The 20,315-nt window shown below is 45.2% G+C and overlaps 1 pseudogene; it reads right to left on the reverse strand.

Annotated features, from left to right (window-relative positions):
- Nucleotides 1-15,634: 15,634 nt before the first annotated feature.
- On the reverse strand, nucleotides 15,635-15,754 carry LOC136643109 (5S ribosomal RNA; annotated as a pseudogene).
- Nucleotides 15,755-20,315: the final 4,561 nt, after the last annotated feature.

The following is a 20,315-nucleotide window of genomic DNA, read 5'->3' on the forward strand; positions in this document are numbered from 1 at the left end:
AGCAAAGTTTACTTCCAGGTATTATATATCTGGAATATATATATGTACATACAGTTAAAGTCCTTGGCTTCAATTCTGTACATTCTAACCGAGGAGTAAGCACCACTGAATTCAGTGTGGCCTGCTTCTGGGTAGTCATGCTTAGGACTGCGCTGCCGTAGACTTGAATGTGACCTACTTCTGAGGAGGCATGCATAGACTTGTGCTGTAATTCCAACTTCCACACAAGGCATAGGCAGCTGTATCTGTTGTCGTCTGTTTGTCTCTACTTATGCCATGCCAATTTTTCTCAGTATTCCTGGCTGTCTGAAGTTTGGGGCAAACACTTTTAGGTGGCACTTTCTTGCCTGACTCTGTGATATCACGGAAGGCTATTGTATCTCAAGAAATTAACACTGAGGTTCTCAAATTGGAATGTCATGACATCCCGGCCTGAGAAACCCTGCCGCTGGCCCCCTAAGGGGTGGGAGGAGGGGAAAAGCAGGAACACGATCCCCAGGATTACGCCACTGTCGGGGCTGTTGGGGGGTTCACGTACCGTATGCATCTCCGACCTCTGAGAGGTTCAGGGAGCCCTGTGGAACCCTCTACAGCAGTGTTTCTCAAACTGTGGGTCAGGACCCACTAGGTGGGTCGCGAACTAATTTCAGGTGGGTCCCCATTATTTCTTTATTTTTAATTTATTTGATGCTACAATGGTATTTGACTGCATTTGGGGAAATGTTACAGACCTGCACTTTTAACAAGCTACTATGTATATTCTTTTAACAATGATAGTAAATGGGACTTACTCTTCGGTCAGTGTGGGTAGGATTGCAGCCTAGGATTGTTAAAAATGTGCCTGCTTGATGATGTCACTTTTGGTCATGACATCACTTCTGGTGTGTCCTGACAGATTCACATTCTAAAAAGTGGGTCCCGGTGCTAAATGTGTGAGAACTACTGCTCTACAGGGCTCCCCAAGCCTCTGTTTGCAAAAAAAGGTATTGGAAAACACTTCCAGTTTTTTGATAAAAAAAACTCCTGAGGAGTTTGGGAACTGCTGAATTAATAGTATCTACATGCCCCTTTCGATCATTTTAGGTCCTTTAAGGGTCAAAAGCCTACTGTAGTAGCCTTTTCTGGTATATGTTTTTTGCTTGGTAGAAGCTTCTGAAGAGCACTGTGTATCCTGTTCTTATCCCTGAATTGGTTGCGTCTTCTAAGCCTTGTTAGTGTTTCCAGGCAAAGACTGGTCACCTGGAAGTGACTGCATAGTCTGTTGAATCTTCTTCCTACTCCTGCTTATCTCATCTTGGAAAGCACGAGGCATTGATTTCAGGATCCAACATCTTCAATTTAGTGACCCAGTTTGTTTTATGGTTTCTTTTTCTCCTAACATGTTTTTCTTCTCTTATTAATCAAAGGAGGTATATATTAATCACACTTGATTCACAATCACAAATGAAACCAGGGTCATGCTTGTAATACCCTTGTTCTTGAACCAAAGATCCCTTTGTGAATCTGACTACCTGCACTGTTATATATGGTTGAAGGCCTTCAGAATCTCAGAATGTCTTTCATCTTCTTTCACTAACAGCCCAATCCTGAGCTTCCAGGGCGTGCGGCTTCAGCAGCACCGAAAACGGCTGCCACCACATCCTGCACGCCTCGGGCAGCCACGGGTGGCACCTCGGGAGAAGAGGACGTTTGCGATAGCGCGTGCCGGCAGTAAGCCGGTGTGTCATGCTCAGGATTGGGCTCTAAGGTAGTGGTTCTCAAACTGGGGTGTGCTTTTGAGAAATGCAGGGGCTTGCTTTGACTTACCAGAGCCCACAGCAGCCTCCCAGGGGCACACAGAGCCCCACACCAGCCTTTGCAGGGCCTGCAGAAGCTCACAGATACTCAAAATAATGATCATGACCCACTTCGAGTTTGCGGTTGCGAAACCAGAAGTGGGTGGCGATCGTTATTTTGAGTGTCTCCTAATGTTGGGGAGCCCTGTGGGGACTGGTGTGGGGACTGGTGTGGGGACTGTGGGGACTGGTGCGGGGGACTCCCCGCACCCCTGGGAGGCTGTTGCAGGCTCTGGTAAGTCAAAGCAAGCACCTGCGCTCCTTAAATACTGTTAATAATAAAAGTGACTTGATCCTGGCGATTGCATCACTGCCTTCTTCCCTTCCCCACAAGAACTTACAACGGGGCTCAAACTCCCTGAAGATTTGAGAACCGCTGCACTAAGGGATCCTTTCCTGGTAGGATTTCTCTTTTGGATCCTTTGTTATTTGTGCAACATTAGTTTTGAACCCATTCCAAATGGGCAGTTGGAGCAAAAGTAATTGATTGTCTCTTTTTCAAATCCTTCTCATTTCTCCACCAGCGTCTAGCCTAACAGCTGAAATGGGAAACAATTTAGAGAACTGCAAGAAAATCATGTGCAAAGTTTTGCCTTTGGATGACTCCCATCTCCACATCAAGGGAAACAGTGTGACCTCCTGATTAGAAGGCATACCTGTGAAATTCAGCATCCCACTGAAGTTGGCTGACTTGAATAGTGAGCACAATGGGCAAAGGTTCAGCGAAGGCCTTCTGCTGCATTAGAAATGCATTGTGTAATTTGCTTGAATGGCAGTTAGTTACCTTCCATACAATGCTCCATGTGTTTTTTAACCTACTTTTAAAATATTTTATGTGAATTACCATGTGGTTTAGTATAAATTTGCTAATGACAGCAACAGCTCCAGGATTGTGTAAACACACATAATTACATGATTCTAAGCAATTTTCCCTTCAAAGAGATCCTTCCTGCCTTTAAAAGTGTTGCTGAAGTTGTATAATTGTACTCATGCAGCGTGGGGGGTGTTAGCGCTTCTACCCAGATGTTGTGATTTGGGGAATGTGCACATTTTCTATGCCAGGCATACTTTCTTTGGTTTAGGGCTGTTTCTCAACATTTGTCCTCTGTTGTACCACTTCACACCAATGACCTGCAGAGACAAAATTCAGAGAGAGAAGTGCTGACAGCTGGGCCTATAAGCTCCCCCACCACAACTGCTAGCGACCCCCCTACCAACAACCCACAGCCCACCCAGGTCCAGACCTAGTCACCTCACCCTTCCTAGGCCTTTCCCCAGAGGGTCTGACCAGAGGCCCACTGGGAAGAGGCCTGAATGGGAAAGAGGCCAACAGCTGGGCCTATAAGTTGCCGCCACCTCTGTGACCCCATCACCACCATGCCACATATGCACACAAACAACCATGTCGTCAAAATGCAAATAAAAAAACTTGTCTGAAAACTTTTACCAGGACTGAAAAAAGAAGGTGTATTCTGGGGACAGCAAAATGCTATTAAAATATTATATTCAGCCTTGGATTAAGACCCCCATTCCCTGTTCTTAGACATGCCACTGTGCCAGCTCTCAGCTGGCGAAACTGCTCCGATCCCTTGAAGTCTCAAAGAGATTCTTTTCATTTGTTTGCTGTTTTACAGGGCTAAAACCTCACACAGGGTTCATTCCTTTGAAAGTTGACGTATGCGTTGGGACTTCCACAGAATATCAAAATGTGGGGCTCGGAGCATTGAGTGTGCCAAGGAGTCTTTCTCATTCCCTTGAGAACAGTGGGAACACTGTACACTGTGGAAGCACGATTAAATCAACAAGTTCGCAAAATATGGCACAGTAGATGTTTTTGTATCCAGGATGCTGTCCCCATGGTCACAGTGCCAAAAAGGGACATGCTTTCATCAATATTTGACAGAAAAGATGCTGTTGACGTGAGTGAATAGTCCAAACTTGTAAAGTGAAGAGCACTAAATGTTTTGGAGAGAGAAAAAATTTAAAGATCATTACTGACCTGCTATGATTTAGTTTGTAGCTTGTGGTGATACTATTACACACATAAAAGTAAAGGTTTCCCCTGCACTGTCGTGTCCGACTCTAGGGGGCAGTGGTCATCCCCGTCTCCAACCCAAGAGAGCCAGCATTGTCTGAAAACATCGTCCGAGGTCATGCGGCCAGAATGACGAGACGCCAAAGTGCATGGAACACTGTTACCTTCCCACCAAAGTGGTACCTATTTATCTACTTGCATTTACATGCTCTCAAACTACTAGGTTGGCAGGAGCTGAGGCAAGTAACAGATGGTCACCCTGTTCCTCAGCACCAAGGTCTTGAACTCCTGGGATGCTGACCTTCTAGTCAACAGTCCAGTGTCTTTAACCACTCAGCCACCATGCATCCACAATTACATACATAGACTGACCAAATACTGACTTGTGACACACACCAATGCAGACGGATGGGTTGTTGATCACTCTTGGATAGTGCCTCACCTTGAATGCATGCATATAAGTCATTCTGTTTGTTTTGCTTTGCTCTTGTCCACCCTAAATCTGCACCTGCTTTGAATCCTGGTCAGCCTGTCTGGGCATCTCCTGTCAAGTTTGCCCTCTCAATCCTGGGTGAACCTACTCCTCCATGCCCCTGATCCAGCAGCGCTACCAACATTCTGTCTTGTCCCATAACAATGTCTTGTGACAGCTCTGAAATACATTTTCCCCTTTAATGATTGCTGTGGATAGATTGCACATGATGGAGTGTTCCAGACTGTAGGTGATACATATGTTAACCCAATTGGTCGAAGAGGAGGAAGAGTCTTCCCATTACATGCCAAGTTTGTTGAGCCTTCAATGCTTTATTACATAGACTGCATATTCCTTCCCTTCTGTCTATGACTCATGTCATAGGACTCCTAGTCTGCAGTTCTGTCACCAAATCTATGTAGGACATTTCATAACCTACAACAGTAAATGTCAACATTTACAGCAAATGTAAGAATGGCTTAGCCATAACTAACCACTAGGTTGGAGCTACTCCAGGTTCTGGTACATTGGAACTACTAGAAAACATGGAGTGGAATCGATTTCTAAATATTCTCGTGAGTGTTATGGAGAATGAGGAAGGAATATATTCATTGCAATTCTTCTAGTAGCTGCACCTAGTAGCTCTTCTGTCAAATGCAGACTTGCTGGATGTGCCCCCTCTAGAACTTTTTAACATTCCCTTTGGCTTCCCACAATGTTAAGATAAGACTAGTATTTCTGAATTTACTGTAAGGTACAAGTCTGATTTCAGGCACAATTCTAGCCCTCACTTGGGCCAACGCAAGGTGGCTCAGTTTTGAGTAGACCCATTGTGGCTGCAGCAGTGCGATACAGGGTAAGGGGAAGTGATTCCCCTTGCCTCGAGCTGTGCTGCTTTTGGCCCCAAACTTGCACTGGATACAGCGCAGGAACACCAGCCTGCCTGTTTCCAATGCTAGTTAGTACTGGGTTGTCAATTTCACTTACACTGCACTTCTAACAAGGCAGCAAACAACAGGATTTTGTTTCCACTTTTATGATGCCCTAATAAGCTGTTTTCAACATTGCTGAAGCTGGTTCATTTTTTTCTCAGTTCAAATTCAGAGCAAAGGTCAGGTCTGTTGTGTCCTGTCAAACTTATCACTTTTAAATACCTTTGCAAAGAACTGGTTTTCAGTTCATCTGGGAAAGAGGCTCATGGTCTTAGCAGAGAAACATGTCAAAGCCTTAGGCAGTTTCTTGACCTTAGGGCAGTTTCTTCTCAAAAAAAGGTTTACCAGAGAAAACCACATGATGATTGTTTATCACACTGTTTTCAACTTAACCCATTTTTGCCCAGCCCACAGGTATACACATTTGATCCGCGCTGAGTATATGCAACGTTGGGCAGAAATGGCCTGGGTCAAACATAAGGCCTGGGGGCCGGATGCAACTCGTGGAAGTTTTTTATGTGGTCCTCATGCTCTCAGTATTGTGGTGTTACTGCTGAAAGGGCAACCCACGTGAAAATTGAGGTCTCTCATATCTTGAAATGGTCAAGATTTGTGTATTTTCTCTTCTGTTGTTTGCAGCTAATGAGTTCCTAAGTAAGAAAAAAGTGCTTATTTTCATTATGACCTGTTTAATGACATCACTTCCTGCCTAATGACATCACTTCCAACCCTCAGCAGGCATCATGAATGCTGTTTGGCCCTCTGTATGAAATGAGTTTGACATCCCTGGCCTAATGAGTCTGTAGGTCCAGAAATGGAAAATATATTTATAGAAACTTAAATATATTTATACAGACATCCTTGAATTTTAAACCAAAGCCTATGCTTCAGTTTGAATATACAACAATTGGGGGCAAAGGGTAGTTTGGTTTCTGTTGTGTTTTTTTTTTCTTTGTTCATTTGTTTTGCTTTTTGATGCAGAAAATCTGTGTCTGCCCAACCAAGAGCAATACCTTGCCCAGTGCTGTTTTATTATCTTTCCCAGTGCTGGACAATAAAACAATCTAAGCCTGTCTAAACTTGCTGGAAGTTTGATGTGCTGTGAAGAAAATAAGCTAGCATACCATGTTTGCACTGATGCAAGGGGAAAAATTTCCAGCAAAAGTCTCTTTCAAGGTCATCTGTGGGTCATCAGGGGGATGGTTCCAGGACCAAGTCATTAGTGTTATGTCCAAGGTTATGTTAATAATTCCATTGAATGCTGAGTGAGACATTCAGCAAAGACCTGGACCTGGGGATCAGGGTATCCACCAAATAACCAAAAAGCAGCAGAGGGAGGGAGGGAGCATTTGGACAGAGATTCGGGAAGCAGTACTGCACCTGGCCTGCACTCCTCTCCTGTGACTGATTTTCATCCAGTTTCTGCAGACTCTGGAACCAGAGAACAGAAAGGAGTTGGAGGGGGGACTTCCTTTGCCAGTCACGTCTCCCTTCCAAACTCCCCTCCACTGTCCGCAGAGTGCCAGAGCAAAATATTCCACCAAACATCCAGTCTGGCTTTAAACATGATATAGTGTAAGGTGAGGGCAAGCCTGGAGAGTCCAATCTTATGCATATCTTCTTTTAGTAAGTCCCATTGTAGTCAATAGTGCTTACTCTCAGGTCAGTGTGGATAGGATTGCAGCCTAAATGCAGTAAAATTATCTGACCATGTCGTTGTTTGGAAAGAGGGGGGAAGCCTGAGGGGGGACATGATTGAGACATACAAAATTATGCAGGGGATGGGCAGAGTATATAGGGAGATGCTCTTTACCCTCTTGCACAACACCAGAACCAGGGGACATCCACTAAAATTGAGTGTTGGGAGAGTTAGAACAGACAAAAGAAAATATTTCTTTACTCAGCGTGTGATTGGTCTGTGGAACTCTTTGCCACAGGATGTGGTGATGGTGACTGGCCTGGACGCCTTTTAAAGGGGATTGGACAAGTTTCTAGAGGAAAAATCCATTACGGGGTACAAGCCATAATGTGTATGCGCAACCTCCTGATTTTAGAAATGGGTTATGTCAGAATGCCAGATGCAAGGGAGGGCACCAGGATGAGGTCTCTTGTTATCTGGTGTGCTCTCTAGGGCATTTGGTGGGCTGCTGTGAGATACAGGAAGCTGGACTAGATGGGCCTATGGCCTGATCCAGTGGGGCTGTTCTTATGTTATGTTCTTATGTAAAGACCAAAAAATGGTATTTTAGCTCATACTACTAAAGATTTTGTTGTTTTTTTAAATCTCAATAGCAGCCAGATGGGTCCCCAATCTGGACTGCATCCATAGGAGGGGATCAGGGGCTTTCACTCTTTGCTCCAGGGCTGGTCCAAGGTCTCCTGACACCCCAGGTCACATGTCAAACACCACCACCCCTTACCCAATGAGGTGTCAGCCTCTTCTTCTCCCACTCTCCAATGCTCTAGCTCAGCATTTTCTTCCCCATTTCCTTGTCCTCTCTGACCCCTCTCTTACTTTTCCAAGCCTGGCAGTGGAAGGAGAAAGAGAACTAAAATCAAGTAGGTGGAGAGAGATGTATGTCCTTCCAACTTGCTGCCTGAGGCGAGTGTTTCAGTTGGCCTCATGGATGGGCCAGTCCTGCTTTGACTCCATCAGAATGGCAGTCAGGATTTGGCCTATGGCTGATATTTGTCAAGAAGGGAAACTTCCATGAACATCAATATCAGTCCTAAACCAGATTGGACCATAAGCATCTGTTATTTCCAAATACATAGACCCAAATCATACAATCTGTGTGCTATCTAGTTTGGCCTTTAGGCTGTGGCTGCAGAAGTACAGTCAACTTAATCCTCACAATGTGCTGTTTTATGCACACAGTGCTCTTATGTAGGTCCCTTTTTTTTTTACTCCAATGGTGGTAGGAGATGTGTTTCTTGAATTAAAGACTTCTTTGAGTATCACTTGTAAAACACAGAACAGGGCAAATGAGTAGTGCATGAACAAATAGGATCTTGACATGACAGTTCCTGGCCTTAATCATTTAAATCAGCAGCTGCCAAAGTTCTGACTGCTGTGCACTTCAAAACCAGTCCCTATTTGTACTGGAGCTTAGTGTTCTGCCTCTGCCTCGCGTAAGAACATAAGAACATAAGAACAGCCCCACTGGATCAGGCCATAGGCCTATCTAGTCCAGCTTCCTGTATCTCACAGCGGCCCACCAAATGCCCCAGGGAGCACACCAGATAACAAGAGACCTCATCCTGGTGCCCTCCCCTGCATCTGGCATTCTGACATAACCCATTTCTAAAATCAGGAGGTTGCGCATACGCATCATGGCTTGTACCCCGTAATGGATTTTTCCTCCAGAAACTTGTCCAATCCCCTTTTAAAGGCGTCCAGGCTAGACGCCATCACCACATCCTGTGGCAAGGAGTTCCATAGACCAACCACACGCTGAGTAAAGAAATATTTTCTTTTGTCTGTTCTAACTCTCCCAACACTCAATTTTAGTGGATGTGCGTGACTGCCACATCGATCTGGGCACAGGGACTCCCTGGGCACAGGGACTCATGTCTGTTGCCTGGCATCCCAGAAGGCTATGGAACAGGATGTCTGGGCAGACATGACTGTCCAGGGCATCCCCGTGCCCAGATCTACATGGCAGTCACACAGCGCGGAGGCGGAATGGTACGCTCTGCTCATGGAGCAGAGGGCTTTTCCCAAACCCCAGATGCGGGGTTTGGAAAGCCTTGATTTAAATTATCACTTGGAGGAAAAATAATTCTGTTTGAGACCCCACTCAGTTTAATTCCCCTGTTGAACGACTTGGCAGAAGTCATGCCAAATGCAATATTAAGTATTTTATAGCATTGCATTTATTTAAATTTTCTGCATGAGGGGAAAAAAAATGTGTGTGTTCAAGTGGGGAATCTGCATTAATTCATCCCACAGGAATTCCCCTCTTGTCACAGAGGAGCTGTTGACTGGCTCTCAATCTTGATCCACTTTGGATATGACACGTAAAATTTAACAGGCTCTAGAAAGGAAGCACAAAGCCAGAGGACAGCAAACAGCGGCAGCTTTCCCAGATACCTGTCAAGTTCATGCAGAAATATTTATAAGGTTCACACAATCCAGGCTGGAGCACAGATAAACTGGAATTTCGAGCTATATATAACCAGGGCAAAAGCACACCTTTGATCGTTCTGTTATTCCTAAGGCTGAGTTTCTTTTCACTTTTCCATTCCTTTATAATTCTCTGGAGTCTATCGGCTGAGTATTCCACTCCTCCTGAATTCCAGTTTAATTAATTCTTTTCTAATTTAAATCAGAGCATGAGCAGTTTGCTGCAACTTTCAATTTCTTCAGTTCATTTGCATTCCTTTTTAAAAAAAAAATATATATTGCTTGTGCAGTATGTGCATTGATAAAACACTGCAACGAAAGCAATCTTGATGTGGTAGTCTGTAGGACTGCATTGAGATTTGGGGGATGGGATGCTGTTCTGCTCTTGCATGCATGAGCTCCTGCACAAAAAAAGAATAAGACAGTGGTGTAACAATTTAAACAACCTACGTCAACCTGACCAAGCTATTAGAGCTTCAAAGGTCTTTACCTCATCTTCTTTGAGGCTCTTTGCCTCTTCTTCTTTGGAAAGAAGGTTGGTAGGGACCAGGGATGGAGCCTTCTCAGTGGTGGTGTCACAATTTTGACATTGCTTCCCTAGGCAATGAGGTCGGCTTGTTAATAAGGTGGAGTGAGACAGGCGTTTCCACTGGGCTACCGCACTCTGCCTCCACCGGTGCCTCCCTGCTGCTTACCTGAGAGGAGCATCTGTGGCAGGACAAGCATCTGCTTGAGCCCACCCATTTTGGAGAGATGGGCAAGAAGCTTTTAAAATTAATACATCATAAAAGAGATGTGGGGCTTTAAGAAACCCAGCTCCATTTAAATCTGCCACCACCACCACCCCAGCTGTTTTCTGTGGAGTTTTCCCACTCCAGTCAATTGGAATTCTACAGAGGGTATCAACTGCAGCTCTTGACCTCAATGTAAAACAGCTGTCGTAGAGAACAGGCTGAACCTTCAGGGTTCTTTACACATCTCATTTCAGTTTCATTCGCTTGGACTTTCTTTGGGCACTGGAAATAGTTTGCTGCTGGTAACAAGTAACATCTGGCAGTGAAGAATGCCAGCCAGTCAGAGGAAGAACTGCTTATAATTTACTGGAAGACACATTCCATTTGTGTACACAGAAGGGCATTTCCTAATGCTCCTTAATAACAGCGGACATGCAGAATAAACAACATTGTCTTTATGTGGTTTGTTAGGCCAACAATTCTGTGAGCTACAGTTTGGGATTCATCAGAAGGTTCGCAGGCATCTCAGAACAGGTTGCAAGATGGTTGAACTTGGACCAGGAAACTCTGCCTTGAGATCCCTTAATAAGCTTCCAAGACACCTCAAGATCCCCAAAAGGTCGTTTGACAACCACTAATACATAAGACCACTAAAATTAAACTCATCCAGCACCAGAGATAGCCAGTGTGGTTTAGGGTAGGGAACAAAGTTCTGGGGAGGACCTCATTGAATGATGAAATTTGCTGGGTTGTTGTGTGAATAAAATGGGTGGGAGGGACCATGGCTGCATATTTTTTCAGCTAGCAGCACCAGTAGTGCGAGAGAGGTACAGTGGTGCCTCGCATAACGAAATTAATCCGTTGCGCGAATCCTTTCGTTATGCGAAATTTTCGTTGCGCGAATCACGTTTTCCCATAGGAATGCATTGAAATCTAATTAATGCGTTCCTATGGGCAAAAAAAGGTCAAAACGAAGTCAAATTTGGTTTACAAAGTGTTTATTATGTGCTCTTTAAAGGCATACATACTGCACAGAGGATTTCTAAAATTTGAAGCATACACGAAATTTTTAATTTTTAAAAAATTCATTCTGCGAAGCACGGACCTAAAAAGTTTTCGTTATGTGAAGCACGGACCTAAAAAATTTTTCGTTATGCGAAGCAAGGCCAGAAAATTTCGTTATGCGAGTTACCAAACTCAATCGAAAAACTCTTTCGTTATGCGAGTTTTTCGCTGCGCGGGGCATTCGTTATGCAAGGCACCACTGTATATTTAAATCTCCTCCAAGCACGCTATGGTCACATACGTTTTTCAGCTGTGCCACACGTGCAACTTTTCCTTCAAGTTCAAAGGAATTAAACGTGGTAGACTCCATGCATCAGACGATCAATTGCCTCCCAGACAGAAGAAAAGTAGAAACAGCACCCGACTAAGAAAATTATGGACAAATATGTGCAGGTAAAATATGTACAGTTATCTATGGAAGTGATAGTAAAATTTAACCCACGTTATTTTGGTATTTGACTACAGTACTCACACTGACACCACTTTGCCCTCATCCAAAATGGCTACACTGCATCTTTTGCCAGCTTCTCCTAATCCTGGAGTTGAAAGAGATGCCATGTTCTGTGCCTGTCATTGTTTAATGATTAGCGCTAGAAGCATGCTAGTGATGTCACTTCTTGCTAGCTGCTGGCATGCCATACAGCCCATGCATGCTGCCTGGAGTTCCTTGGAGAAAGGGTGGGATTAGAAAATGTATTAAATAAATACAATTTTTGTGGTCCGTCATTCTTGCAATAGGCAGAGATTTCATGCAGCACAATCCTATCTTGCGCTGGAACAAGCAGGCCAGGAGGCCTGTGCTGTATCCAGGGCAAGATTGGGGCCAGAAGTGGCTCAGCCAGAGGCAAGGGGAAACTCTTCCCTTTACCCCGGGTAAGCCACCACAGCCCCAGTGGGTCTCCTCAGACTTGCACCACCTCAGGAGAACGGAGAAGAAGTCCGAAGAGAACCGAACAGCTTCAAGTCACTCTGTGCTGCTCGGGGAATGGGGTTGGGATCCAGCATAACAGCCAGGTCCCAGCCCCGTCTCCTGTTGCCCGCTCACCTACCCCCAGGACCACTCTCTGCTCACCCTCCTCCTGCCCCAAAACACCTCCCTCCCGCCTCCTCCCCACCCTCTCCAGACCCCTGCATCAGCCGAGCTTGGCCGATGCAACCCTCCCTCCCCAAGTTGGCGCGGAGGCTGGATACAGCCTCCCTGGGCTGGTGCACGTCCCTGCGGTGGCCCAGCTGACTCCCGAGGAGGAGCAAACCCAAGGTTAGGATTGCGCCCTTAGCCACCTTTCTTGTTTTTGAGTTCCCTCCTTGAAAATATCTTTCTGCTCCATAATTGCATCCGTTTATGTAGATGTACTCCATGAAAGCTTGTGCTAAAAGAAATGAATTTGTATGTAAGGTGCTACAAGGCTCTGCTGTTGGTTTTTCACAGAAACATGGCCATAAATGCAGACCGTCACCCACACCTTGCAGAGCAAATGGGGACCAAAGTGACACCAGAAGCTTTGCATCTGAATGTGCATCACAGTGCAACACTCATCTACTGCAAGCCCACTTTCAGTGACATAGCTAGGGGGATGCAAAGCACTAGGTTTTGCAGGGAGCCTCACCGCAGCGTGCAAGGGGCCCCTCCCCTTTGGAGCCATTCTAGGCATATGTCTCCGTTTTGCTCCCACCACCTGAAATGGCTTTGAAGAGCCCCTTGCACACTGTGGTGAGACTCCCTGCAAAACTTATTCCTTTGCACCCCCTCTAGCTATGCCACTGCCCGCTTTCTGCTCCGCAGGCAGGGTTCCCAATCCAGACAGGACATCTGCAAAGAAGCTAATTCCACGCACAGATTCCTTTGCTGGATTGGGGTGGGGGATGTTGTATGTTTGACTTGTTGCAAGTTGCCTTGATTTTATTGGTAAGGTGTGGTAAGATAATGTGAAAGGGACACACCCCTGGGGGGCATCAGTGGCATAATTTTCATGGGGTGGAGCTTCGGTCTGCACAAATGAGAATTTGTGCTGAGCAACTAATATCGACATGATAAATTAGTTTCTTGTGTTCTTTGAGACTGTTGCAAAATTCTAGTGCCAAATGGCCCCTTTTTCTGGCAATGCTGCTTTGCCGGGGGGAAGAAAATAAAACCTTTTGCAATATCTATGAAGTACTGTAGTCATCCTGTTAGGACCTGCAGATAAAATCTTGAGAGCATCTCTGAGGTATGTCATGAGAGATCAAATGTCCAATAGTTGAAAAGTAAAGATGACGATCTGTGTCTTTCGGGCACAGAAAACGGGTAGGGGGACTTCAGCACTTTCTCCCCGAAGTGTTTCTGATCCTGGCTGTACACCTTGGTCATGCTATTTGAAGTAGAAAATAGTTTGGCCATAGAGGGAGAACTATGTTTCTAGCTTACTGCAGGCCTTTCTCAGCTAGCACAAAAGCAATATTCCAAACCTCCTCAATGTCAAAGGGACACCATTGAGGAAAGGCTTGGATGTGTGTTTGCAGCCTTTCCCCATGCTTTGAACTTCAGAAGGCACCTATCCTTCGAGGTTGGTCTACACACTGAAAGACTACTCTTTTAAATTAGTCCTGCACAGCTAGTCATCCAGCAGGAATTTGCCTTCCCCCTCCATGTTAAGAGCCCTATGAATCATGAAAAGTCTTGCTTAACCCATTTTTACCCATCCCACAGGTGTGCGCATGTGATCCCTGTTGTGTATATGCAACGTTGGGCAAAAATGGTTTAAGAACAGTTCCTGCTGGTAGAAAATGTGATATCTTACAGCAGATTCTTCTTGCACGGCTGTGGTGAAAGTTGTACAGTAAGTGACTATAGCCTTAGCCAGCTTCAGTCACTCCTTCTCTATATGTTCAGCAAATGATTGATGGGAGCATAACTAGGAGGGAGTGTACCAGAAAGCTCTGCCCACCATGCCAGCACTGGCAAGCCATGCTCCCAGGAACCCACCCATTCAGTGCGTGTCAAGATTACAAACTGCACAGAGAAACTGAGCATTTTCAGGCACGTGCAGAATGCACGGATAGGAAAGGAAGTGGCTAGAGAGCATACTATGGTTTTGCTCACTCCATGCATTCAGGGAATGCTTTAATCGGGGTCCTGTGTGTCTAAGATCAGGTATTATATGACTCTTTGGTTTGACAGCAACTGAAACGCTGCTCAGAATAGGAAAAATTTCCTCCACTTGCCAAGCAGAATCCAGCAAAGCACCACACAAAATTGGGGTATTTGCTGAATGACCTGTGCAAGGGAAGGGGGTGTGCAAGATGTTCATCCACAATATGTCTGTACAGTACAGCTTGTGCAAAATCATTCTGAATGTAGCCCACCAACTACTTTTTCAACAAGGGGTCAATAACGCCTCTTCTTTATTTTCTGCCTGCTTGGAACTTCAAAAACCTTCTTGGAACTTCAAAAACCTGGGTATACAATACCCAGATGCAATAGTTGCAAAAAATGGCTGAGTGGGCACATTTGTGTACCGTTCTTCCTCCAAGGAACTTACAGCAGTGGTTCTCAAATGTTTTAGAACTGGGACCCACTTTTTAGAATGAGAATCTGTTGGGACCCACTGGAAGTGACGTGATTAACCTGGAAGTGATGTCATGGCCAGAAGTGGCATCATCAAGCAGGAAAATTCTTTACACTCCCATACAACAAAATCAAATCAATCCGGGCCTAATCATATGGTGTGCATGCCGACTCACCTCTGGTGTGCACTGTTGCTGCACCCGAGCGCTGGTGCTCCGCTGCTGCTAGCTCAGCACTGGCTGGCACTGGGGTAGTGCCAACGGAGCACCTGAGCTTCGCTGCTCAGCGGTTGCACGGACCACTGAGCAGTGGAGAGGTAGGTGGTAGTGTGGGGAGAGATGGGGAGGAGACGTTCTGGGGTGGAAGAAGGGTGGGGAGTGGGCAGGAAAGGGGTGTGCTGAGGGAGGGAGGGGGAATGAGGAATCCAGAGCTTCCGTGATGGGCTAGACTTGATGCTACCATGGTAGGTGACTGCATTTGGGGAAATGTTACAGGCTACTATGTATATGCTTTTAAGAATGATAGTAAATGGGGCTTACTCCCAGGTAAGTATGAATAGGACGTTAGCCTTTGGGATGTTTGAGGAATTTTTTTTAAAACAGATCAGCAACTGCTTGGGAGGGTTAGGAGGTTTCTTCTTTATTTTAAATACATTTTTAAACTTATACTTATTGCAAACTTTTAATTTACTTACTTACTTGATAGGCAGCCCAATCCTGAAAATGGCTGCTGCTACATCCTGCGTGCTGCGGGCAGCTCCTCCTCAGGAGAAGGGGATGTTTGTCCCCTTCCCCCGGATAAACCAAGTAGGCCCACAATGGGACTACTTGTTTTTATGACAACTTGACACATGCTGGTTGGCAACCTTCAGTCTCGAAAGACTATGGTATAAGCCTACAGCACCCGGTATTCCCAAGCGGTCTCCCATCCAAGTACTAACCAGGCCTGACCCTGCTTAGCTTCCAAGATCAGATGAGTTCGGGCATGTGCAGGGTAACAGTTGCTGTCAACTGCACATGCTATTTGTTCTGGAATGGACCCAATGGAAATATGGTTTCCAGAGAAAATAGCACAAGTGGGGGGACTGATCCAAATAACTCTCCACCTACCCCCTGCTACAGTTCCAGTTATACAAAGATTCTGTGCCTGGAGTGCTCCTTGTCCTTACATATTATCTAAGGTATATCTATAGAGTCCAATTGCCCCCATCTTGACTATTTTTTAGCTTTCTCTTTGCTTAAAAGATTTACCGAGAGCCAAAGTCACACACTTCAATACCTTTATTGGCATATTTAAAATTGAAGAGAATAAATAACATAATAAATAGAACAGCTTTAAAGATGTTAACTTCAAACTTTGGCCTTGGAGACTACCGCTAAAAATTCCGCCACCAAGTTGGTAATAGGAGGGGAATAATCACTAAGAAGAATTGGGAAAGGATCAACAAGGGAAACAGGAAGAGAAGAAAGAAAAGAATCAAGTAAGTGAAACCTAAGATTGTGATGAGCAGTGCACCGAAGAAGGATATGATCCAGAGTATCTGGTTCAACTGAGCAAAATAAATCTTGACTATTTTTTAGTTTTCTCTTTGCTTTAAAGATTTACCGAGAGCCAAAGTCTATAGGCTGTGGGTCTCCTTATGGGGAGAAAAGTGGTTAAAAATCCAGTAAATAAATAAAATAATTTTTTTTTCAAAGTCTGTGATTTCCCCCCACCCCAAATCTGTGTGCCATGTATGAGCTGGTATCTGATGGCCCCTCCGGAGTAGTCACAGCAGAAAGCAATGCATTTTCCACACTCTATGGGCAAAATGGCTCCAGAGCAGCTGCCACAACTTAACCCGAACTTTAGTCTTCAGTGAGAAAGACTTGCAAGCGACTCTTTGAAATTTCATCCTCAAGTTCATACAAGGTTCAAATGCTGCATTATCACTGGGCAGGAAATGAGTGTAACTGTTGCTCGACTTCGGTCCAGTACTGGTACCCTTGGAGAATTTGCTTACTCATTACTGTGATTCATTACTTATAAAGGCTGAGATGGTTGGATACCTCCAGCTGCTGCAGCCATTGTCAACAGAAGGAATAGCCAAGTTGTATCATGTGTTATCCTCTGTGCGAGAGAAATAACATGAAACAGGCTAATAGGGAAGGAACATATCAATAGCTAGAAAAAGAAAAGGCTGTGATCATTCTCTGTCAATACATCCATATACAACATCCTTAAACCCATAATGTTTATGGGATAACATAATGGGACAATGGGATAACATCACAGAGGTGCCAATTCCTGGCGTTTCTAGTTAGGTCTGGGGAATAATAATAATAATAATAATAACTTTATTTTTTACCCCACCTTTCTCCCCGAAGGGACTCAAGGCGGCTTACAAAATATTAAAAACATAATTTAAAAACAAGTAAAAACATATTAACACATCATAAAAAACAGCAGTCAGAGTAAAAAAAAATAGGTAAAAAGAGCATAGAGCAGCAGCAAGTCATAAAAGAATCAGGCCTGTAAAAAATATTAAAAGATGTTAAAAAGATGTTAAAAGGCTGAGAACTCAGAAGGCCTGTTTAAACAGAAGGGTCTTCAGGCCTCGCCGAAAGGTCTCAAGAGAGGGAGCCATTCTTAAGTCAAGGGGAAGGGAGTTCCATAGCGTTGGTGCCACTACTGAGAAGGCCCTATTTCTTGCAGCCACCCCACGTACCTCCCTAGGCGGCGGCACTTGTAAAAAGGCCTTCTCTGATGACCTGAGAGGGCGAGCCGGATTGTACGGGAGCAGGCGATCTCTAAGATACCCTGGTCCAGAGCAGTATAGGGCTTTAAAGGTCAATACCAGCACCTTGAATTGGGCCCGGAAACAAATGGGCAGCCAGTGCAGCCGCTGGAGAAGCGGACTGACAGAGTCAAACCGCCTACCTCCAGTAACCACACGGGCCGCCGCATTCTGCACTAGTTGCAGTTTCCGAACCGTCTTCAAGGGCAGCCCCACATAGAGTGCGTTACAGGAATCTAATCTCGATGTCACCGAGGCATGGATCACCGTGGCCAGGTCTGCACGATCCAAGTACGGCCGTAGCTGGCGCACCAGCCGAAGCTGAGCGAAGGCCCCCCTTGCCACAGCCGCCACCTGGGAATCCAGGGACCTCCATCTGACACCTTTAAGAGCCACTGTCAGTCAGAAGAGACATTACTGAGCGAGATAGACCAAGGGAGTAAGACCAAGTAGGAGACAACTTCTTGAATTCTTATGTTCCTCTAAAGAACTCCATTGGACACATAGCTGGCCCATCCTTGAAGTAGATGATGTGGCTTGCGTCAAGTGACAAGGGAGTGGCAGATTCAGCGTGCCTTTTACCCCCAGTCTGCTGTCATCTCCCCCCAATAAAATCACTGAAGTCTAGATCAGTGGTTCCCAGACTGGTGGGTCATGACCCACCAGCCAGAGAAGCACTTGTCCCTGCCTCTTTAAGGAGTGGGGGAAGGCAGCAATGTGACCCCCAGGATCACGCCACTGCTGGGGGGAGGGTTTTATTTACACTTACCTAGGGGAATGCTGGTCTCCAAAGGGTGCGGGGAGCCCTGCAGATGCCTCTGCAGGGCTCCCCAAGCCTCTTGTTTCGATTGAAAACAGGAAGCGGTTTTCAATCTTTTTCTTACCGTAACAGAGGCTTGGGGAGCCCTGCAGAGGCACCTGCAGGACTCCTCGCATCCCTCAGAGGCCAGTATTCCCCCAGGAAAGTGTCAACCCTCCCCTGGCAACAGCATGATCCTGGGGATCACATTGTTACCATAGCCCCTCCCCCCGCAGACGCTTAAGTGCTTCCAACTCCCTTGTAGGAGTTTGGGAAGCATTGGTCTAGATCAGGGGTGCCCAAACCCCGGCCCTGGGGCCACATGCGGCCCTTGAGGCCTCTCAATGCAGCCTTCAGGGAGCCCCCAGTCTCCAATGAGTCTCTGATCCTTTGGAGATTTGTTGGAGCCCGAACTGGCCCAACGCAACTGCTCTCATTGTGAGGGCGACTGTTTGACCTCTCACATGAGCTGTGGGATGAGGGCTCCCTCCACTGCTTGCTGTTTCACGTCTGTGATGCAGTAGCGGCAGCAAAGGAAAGGCCAGTGTTGCTTTGTGCAAGACCTTATATAGGCCTTGAGCTATTGCAAGACCTTCATTCATTCATATAAGTTCATCTTCAATATATTCATTTATGTAAACTTATATAAATTTATTCAAATTTTAAATGTAAATTAATTCTTTTTCCCCTGGCCCCCAACACAGTGTCAGAGAGATGATGTGGCCCTCCTGCCAAAAACTTTGGACACCCCTGGTCTAGATATATACAGTATATATACGAAGTATGCAGTATACAAAGCTTGTGACTTATGACTGAACTATAGGCTCTTCCTGGCTCCCCATCATGCTATTTCACTATCTGATATCTCATTCAAAAACACAGGAAACTTCTTGATGTGCTCAGAACAATTGCCTCTTACACATTTGCTCCTATTGATTAAATATCAACCAGCCACCCTGGACTCATAACCAGCAGTCTGTCTAACAAAGAAATGGTCGGCTAGCAGCCATAACACTGTACAGTATATTGAACTACCCCAGTGGGTGCCTTCTCTGGTGCAGGGCATTCTTTGTGGTGGCCCGTCCATGAAGAAACTCTCCATCAGGGAAATTTCAGCCTTTTGTTTCCTTCCCTTCTAACCGGTCTGAACTGGGTGAATTTCATGCTCACTTTATAAGCTGAAGATGGCTTGCAGATTATTATAGGTTTGTGTTGTTGGGACTTTCTCCCGAGTTTCCCTCACCACTGCTGAAATTCTCTGAACCTTGTAAATTGGAACTGGATCCCTAGGTACAATGCATCCCCATCACTAGACAAGCAGTGCACAAACAGACTTTGCTCGCTCCAGCGTAAGTGCTGTTACTCAAAGTGATTCCTTTGAACAATGCCCAGCATCAACTGGTAGCAATCGTCTTGTCCTGAACATTTCTCTATCCTGACAACTACATCTTTGTGCTGCCATGTTATCATTTGCAGAAACATTTCCTGTCTCTTTGATACAGTATGTCTGGAACCAGAACATCTTTTCCTTGCATTTAATTCATCTAATTTAGCCAATATTGGCACTCAAGCAAAATGTGGGCTTATCTCTTTGTTGCTGAGAAATAATTGCCTGTGTGTAATTTTATCTAACGAGGATTGTCATTTCTTGCTTCTGCTTTATTATAACAAGGGAAAGGACTGTTTGTTTCATCGTAGCTGAAAATGTTTTCGGTGTTGCCTGTCGCCCATAGTTCCTTTTCCAGAGAATGAAGTCATAGTGGAGTTACATTCATCCTTGCAGTGAAATTTGGCTTTCATTTTGAACACGGAAAATATATGAGCTATTTGCTCAGTGTATTATTCTTTTCTTCCAGTCCCACCATTCTAGATCTTCAGCATAGTGTTGTGGACTAGAGTACAACTAGGGATGGTGCAGTTTTGTTTTTTTTTGAAACGGGACTAAACAAAATGCGCGAAGACCCTGTTCAAAAATGTGCAAGTCATTTTGGACCAGT

This window comes from Tiliqua scincoides, chromosome 2, assembly GCF_035046505.1.
Source record: "Tiliqua scincoides isolate rTilSci1 chromosome 2, rTilSci1.hap2, whole genome shotgun sequence".
Taxonomy (NCBI): domain Eukaryota; kingdom Metazoa; phylum Chordata; class Lepidosauria; order Squamata; family Scincidae; genus Tiliqua; species Tiliqua scincoides.